The sequence below is a fragment of the Pan troglodytes genome, chromosome 9 (assembly GCF_028858775.2).
Source record: "Pan troglodytes isolate AG18354 chromosome 9, NHGRI_mPanTro3-v2.0_pri, whole genome shotgun sequence".
Lineage (NCBI taxonomy): Eukaryota > Metazoa > Chordata > Mammalia > Primates > Hominidae > Pan > Pan troglodytes.
The window spans coordinates 6,350,563-6,356,562 of NC_072407.2; the positions used below are offsets into that span (position 1 = coordinate 6,350,563).

General features: G+C 52.6%; 1 long non-coding RNA gene across 1 annotated transcript in view; it reads left to right on the forward strand.

Annotated features, from left to right (window-relative positions):
* LOC134807287 (uncharacterized) overlaps nucleotides 1-5,441 on the forward strand; it is a 48,111-nt gene extending 42,670 nt beyond the window's left edge. The window contains exons 2-3 of the long non-coding RNA XR_010147354.1: nucleotides 4,217-4,365; nucleotides 5,283-5,441. This is a non-coding gene — a long non-coding RNA (uncharacterized LOC134807287). The remainder of the gene's footprint in view (nucleotides 1-4,216; nucleotides 4,366-5,282) is intronic.
* The last annotated feature ends 559 nt before the right edge of the window (nucleotides 5,442-6,000 follow it).

A 6,000-nucleotide genomic window follows, 5' to 3' on the forward strand; every position in this document is an offset into this window, starting at 1 on the left:
GCCCAGGCTGGAGTGCAGTGGTGTGATCTTGGCTCACTGCAAGCTCCGACTCCTGGGTTCAAGCAATTCTCCTGCCTCAGCCTCCTGAGTAGCTGAGATTACAGGCATGCACCACCACACCTGGCTAATTTTTGTATTTTTAGCAGAGACAGGGTTTCATCACGTTGGTTAGGCTGGTCTCAAACTCCTGACCTCAAGTGATCCTTCCACCTCGGCCTCCCAAAGTGCTGGGATTACAGGGGTGAGCCACTGCGCCTGGCCTCCTTGTGGTTTTGATTTGCATCTCCAAAGAAATTTAAATGATTTTAAAATCTCACATGTTTACCCATGTAGTTACCATTTCCAGTAGAATGCAGATTTCTGTCTGATTTCACGCCGCTTCAGCCCGAGTGAATTTCTTGAACGTTGTTCACAGCACGATTTTGCCGGCGATGGAGCTTCAGCTTTTATATCTCTAAAATGTTCTTATTTAAATTTCGTTTGCGAAGGATGTTTTACCCAGGCATAGCATTCTGATGCTGATGGGTTCTTTTTGTTTCAGCAATTTAAAGGTCTTGCTTTCCCGTCTTCTTGCATTGCGTCTTGCGGGAAATCTGCGGCCATCTGTTCCTCTGCACAGATGTTCCTCTCCTCAGCTGTTCCTTTTGCCTCTAGTTGCTTTTAAGATTCTCATTTTATCAGTAGTTTGAACAATTTGATTATGATGTACCTTGGCTTGGTTTTAGTCCTGTTTCCTGCCCTAGGGAGTCATTGAGTTTCTTGGTTTATAGTTTTCATTAAGTTTGGAAACGTTTCAGTCATTATTTCTTCAAACATTTTTCTTTCTCCCTCCCGCCCCAAACATACACACATCTCTCCTTCAAGGAAGCCAATTATCTATATATTGGGCCACCTGAAGTTACACCAGAACTCATCGATGCAGTTAAAAACATTTCTTTTGTCTCTCCGTATTTTATTTTGAATGGTTTCCATTTCTATGTCTTCAAATTCAGTATTCTTTTCTTTTGCTGTTAATCTCATCCAGTGTATTTTTTCATCTCCGGCATGGTAGTTTTCATTTTAGAAGTTGTATTTGAGTCTTTTAAACTATACTTCATGTCTTTAACTTCTTGCAGCTGTGGAACACAGTTAGGAAGCTGTTTCAATGTCTTTTTCTGATAATTTTGTGTCCGTCTGCAACAGTTTCAGTTGGCTGATCTTCCTCATTGTGGGGCATATTTTCCTGCCTTTTTGTGTGCTTAGTCATCTTTGATTGGTTGTTGTGCATTGTGAATTGTAACTTTTTGGGTGTTCAGCATTTTGTACTCTTATACATTTTGTTTGGACTTTGTCCTGGGCTGCATGCAGTTCAGTTACTTGGAAGCAGGTTGATTCTTTCAGGCTTTACTTTATGATTTGTTTGATGACCCCAGGCAGGCACACTCAGGGACGGTGAGAGAATGGAGACGGTTGAAACACACTCTGCGCAGCAGCCTGCTGCACCTTCCTGGGAGTGGGAGGGGCATCCCATCCCAACATACACCAGGGTGGGAACTGGGAGGAGGCCAGTGTTTCAGCGACACTCACGGCGAGAGTGAGTCCACTCCAGGGTGCACCAAGAAAATGCACAAGTGAGCCTGTAGCCCAGGAGAGGCCTGACCTGAGGAGGGGAGGCTGGAGAGGTGGGCACCCCCAGGAGAACACAAAGCAGGGACCGCTGCCTCCTCAGTCGGCACTGCTCAGAAAGCGCACGCAGTGGTAGGAAAGCGTCCACCAGACTGAGCAGGAGGCGGAGTGCAGAGACTGAATGAGCCTGTACCGTACCACCCAACACACCCATGCACGCACACACACACATATCACACCCCCACACAATCACACATGCTCACATCACACACACATATACTCACACACATCACACCCATGCACACACACACTCACACAGATCACACCCACACACACACACGCAGACTCAAATCACACACTCACACCCAGGGGAGAAAGAACAGACCTTGGAACCATGTTGATCAGGAGCCCGGGAGGAGGCAAGCCTGCCTTGACCTTGGGGAGGACTGACACATGGTCTGCCAGTCAGAGGTGCTCCCACCGTGACCACCTGGAGCCTTTCCATTCAGCGAACGCTCCAGGAGGGCGTCAGGGTCTCGAGGACACAGCTGAATGAGTGGGCCGCGTCTTCAAGGCCTGGCAGGGGAAGCTGAGCAGCCTGCACCCCAGATGCATTGCGATGGAAGCTTCTGTGGGCCATGGGCAAGAAGTAACTGGGAGTGGGAAGGCCCTGTCACGACACCAGGAGGGGCCTGGCCTAGACCAGGCAGTGGGTGGAGCGGGCAGCTGTGCCGGCCTCTGTGCCTCTGGTCCGGGGCAGTCCATGTAATTTCATCCAGGGGCTCTAGAAATCTCATGAAGGGTTCAGACAATGACAGGATGGCCAGAGGGGATCGGGGGTGGCAGTGGGGTGGGGAGGCCTAGAGACCCAAGGATGATGAGATCCAGCCCCCGGGCGTGGTCAGTGTGGCAGGGCAGGGTGTGTGGCTGCTGGGTGACAGAAGGGCTCGAGGCTGGCCGCCTGGAGGGCGTTTTGAAGCCAGGGTGGACACTGATCCATCCTGAGACCAGGAATCCAGGGCATGGGAGAGACGACGCCTGGGTTTGGGGCACCTGAAGGGTAACCAAACACGTATCGTGGCCGAGACTTAGGAGTGACCATCTGGGGTGACTTCCAAGGGCTGGGGGGCAGAAGCCACTATCGGGGGGGACCTGGCAGCCCCTCACCCCCACTGACCCAGGCTCCAGTTGCTTCTTGAGTTCCTATGGCCTTGGAGCAGGACACCCCACACCCTGTGCTCACCACAAAGAAGCCAGGATTTGAGGGACTGGTGGAAGCTACCCAGAGACTTTGGGTCTCCAGGGACTGTAATGAGAGACACAGCTGTGGCAAGGTCCAGCCTCCTCCTGCCTGGGCCCAGCCACCCATGCAGTGCACGGATCAGGGCTCAGCAGGGCCCTGTGTGTGATGGGGAGAGCCAGACTCTGCATCAGCTCCGGGAGCCCACAAGCCAGGGGTCCAGGTGTGCCTCCCAAGCCAGGCATCCTGAGCCTTTCTGTGGGACAGTCCTCATGCCAGGGGACTCAGCAGGTGGACGGGAAGGCCCTTAGCCTCATTTACTCATTGAACAGACCTGTGTGGCGTCTCCGGCACAGGCGGCCTCTCCTCCTCCACTTCCACTCCAAGGCCCACTGGGACTGCACTGGCAGGCAGTGGCAGATGAGGAATGCCAGGGGCAGGGTGGCAGGCCAGGGGGAGGGTCAGGAAAGGCCTCACAGAGAAGGTGACACCTGAGCATGGACAAAAGGAGGTAAGGACAAGCCCTGCAGTACCTTTCCGGAGGTGCTGTGTTCTCCTCGAACAGGGACAAGCGGCCAGTGCACATACAAGAGCCACGGGGCTGGCTACTTACCGAGGAATGCACGTCAGAACCAGTAGGACAGCTGCCATCCCAAAGCCAGACCACGGCAAGCGCTGGGCGTGGGGGAGTCGGAGCTGCCTGTGCTGCTGGGGATGGGCCGTGGTGCCAAAGCTATGGGGCCGTGAGCTCCTCACACATGTAAACCTACGGTTGCCCTTCCACCCATCAAGCCCGCTCCTGGGAATGTGCCTACAGGAAATGAAACCCTAAGTCCACACGCAAATGCGTGCATGAACACTCATAGCACTCCATCTCCTTTGGCCAAAAAGGGCCAACAGCCCAAATGTCTACCATCTGATGACAGGATTAAGCAAATGGGGTCCATCCGTACAATGGAACATGACTCAGCCATGAAAAGGAAGGGGATATGGTTTGGATCTGTGTCCCCACCCAAATCTCATGTTGAATTGTAACCCCCAGTGTTGGAGGTGGGGTCTGGTGGGAGGTGATTTGATCACGGGGGTGGATTTCTCATGAATGGCTTAGCACCATCCTCTTGGTGCTGTCTTTGCAATACTGAGTGAGTTCTCCCCAGATCCGGTTGTTTAAAAGTGTGTGGCACCTCCCCTGCTGTGTCTCTCTGATTCCGCCGTGTGAGACACCAGCTTCCCCATCACCTTCTCACCTTCCTGAGGCCTCCACTGAAGCCGAGCGGATGCCTGGCACCATGTTCCCATACAGCCTGCGGAACTATGAGCCAATTAAACCCCCTTTTTCTAAATTACCCAGTCTCAGGTATTTCTTTATAGCAGTACGAGAACGGAGTAACACAGAGGGAAATTCTGGCACATGCGACAACGTGGAGGAGCCTTGAAGACACTACGCTCAGTGAAAGAAGCCAGTCCCCGGCCAGGCGCGGCGGCTCATGCCTGTCATCCCAGCACTTTGGGAGGCTGAGGTGAGTGGATCATCTGAGGTCAGGAGTTCCAGACCATCCTGGCCAACATGGTGAAACCTTGTCTCTACTAAAAATACAAAAATTAGCTGGGCGTGGTGGTGGGCGCCTGTAGTCCCAGCTACTTGGGAGGCTGAGGCAGGAGAATTGCTTGAATCCAGGAGGCGGAGGTTGCAGTGAGCCAAGATTGCACCTCTGCACTCCAGCCTGGGCTTCAGAGAGAGACTCTGTCTCAAAATAAATAGATACAAATAAAAAAGAAAGAAACCAGTCACCAAAGGACAGATGCCATGATTCCACTCACACGAGCTTTCTAGAGTGGTCAAAGTCATAGAGACAGAAAGTGCCAGGGGTACCAGGGGCTAGGGGAGGGAATGCGGAGTCGGTGTTCGATGGGGGTGGGGTTTCAGTGTGGGAAGGTGAGAAAGTTCTGGAGATGGATGCCGGTGACATCTGCACGACGTCCTGAATGTACATAGTGCCACAGAACGGTGCACTTAAACACGGTGAAGATGATCGAATTCACAGTGTGTCTATTTTGCCACAATAAATAAAGGAATCCATATTTTCCTATCTATTTTTAGACTATCATGTGGGGATTTGGCAGTGATCAGGTTACTCGATTTGGTGCAGTTAGAAAAGTTCGTCACTGTTTAAGCAAATAGGAAAGCCGTTTATCCTGTCTAGCTGTGAGAACATCCCCTAGCGTCTTGGAAACTTTTCGGTCTGAGGTTTGCTGGTAGAGCTTAACCCCGAGCGCCCCCCTCCCACACGCCTCCTTCAGGCTCCACCCGGTGCCGGGCATTTGATTCTGCTGCTTCGTGCACACCAGACCGGCACTGGGCACTGGGCCGTCATCTGCTTCTGTTAATAAAGTTTTATTGACACTCTGCCCCCTTCATTTTTATGTATGGCCTAAGGTTGCTTCCAATGGTGGAAATGAGTCATTACAACAGAGACCTGGAGACCACAAACCCTAAAATACCACGTCAGATCCGCATGCGGAACACCCTATTGCCAAATATCTGCTTGGAGCTGTGTACATTTTTCCTCGATCCCACGACTAAAACCAATTGTAGTAAAACACAATAAAATTAATTTTGAAAATCCAAATGCTTGATCTAAAAAAAAATGTGGCCCCAGGATGTGGGCCTTTGAGCAGAAAGCCTGGCCGCGCAAGGAGGGGCTGTGGGGGTGAGGGCAGGGCTGGTGGGCTAGGGCTGAGCGGTTTCTGGAGTCCCAGGAGGCCTCAGGAGATGTGGGGAGCTGGGCAGTCGGCCCAGAGGGCAGGGCAGGGACCACCCAGACATGGAAGGTGTGGAGGCCAGCTCTGAAAATGGGGTGGGACAGAAAGGGAAGAAAGGGGCTGAGCCAGCAGCCGGGCAGTCAGAGCCAGGGGCCCAGGGAGCAGTGTGGTTTGGGTAACGGGTGTTTGCCTGCATCAGGCACTGCCCTGTCTGGGAAAAAACAGAGCCAAGAAAGGACTCGTGGGTTTGGCCACCTAGAGGCCACCGGAGGCCTTGAAGAGAGCTGCTTTGGGGAGGTGGGACAGTCCCATGGATGTGGTTCAGAGGAGGCAGGAGAGGAGCACAGCCCAGAGCAGAAGCGCTCGTCTTCGGAGCCAGCAGGTGGAATTAA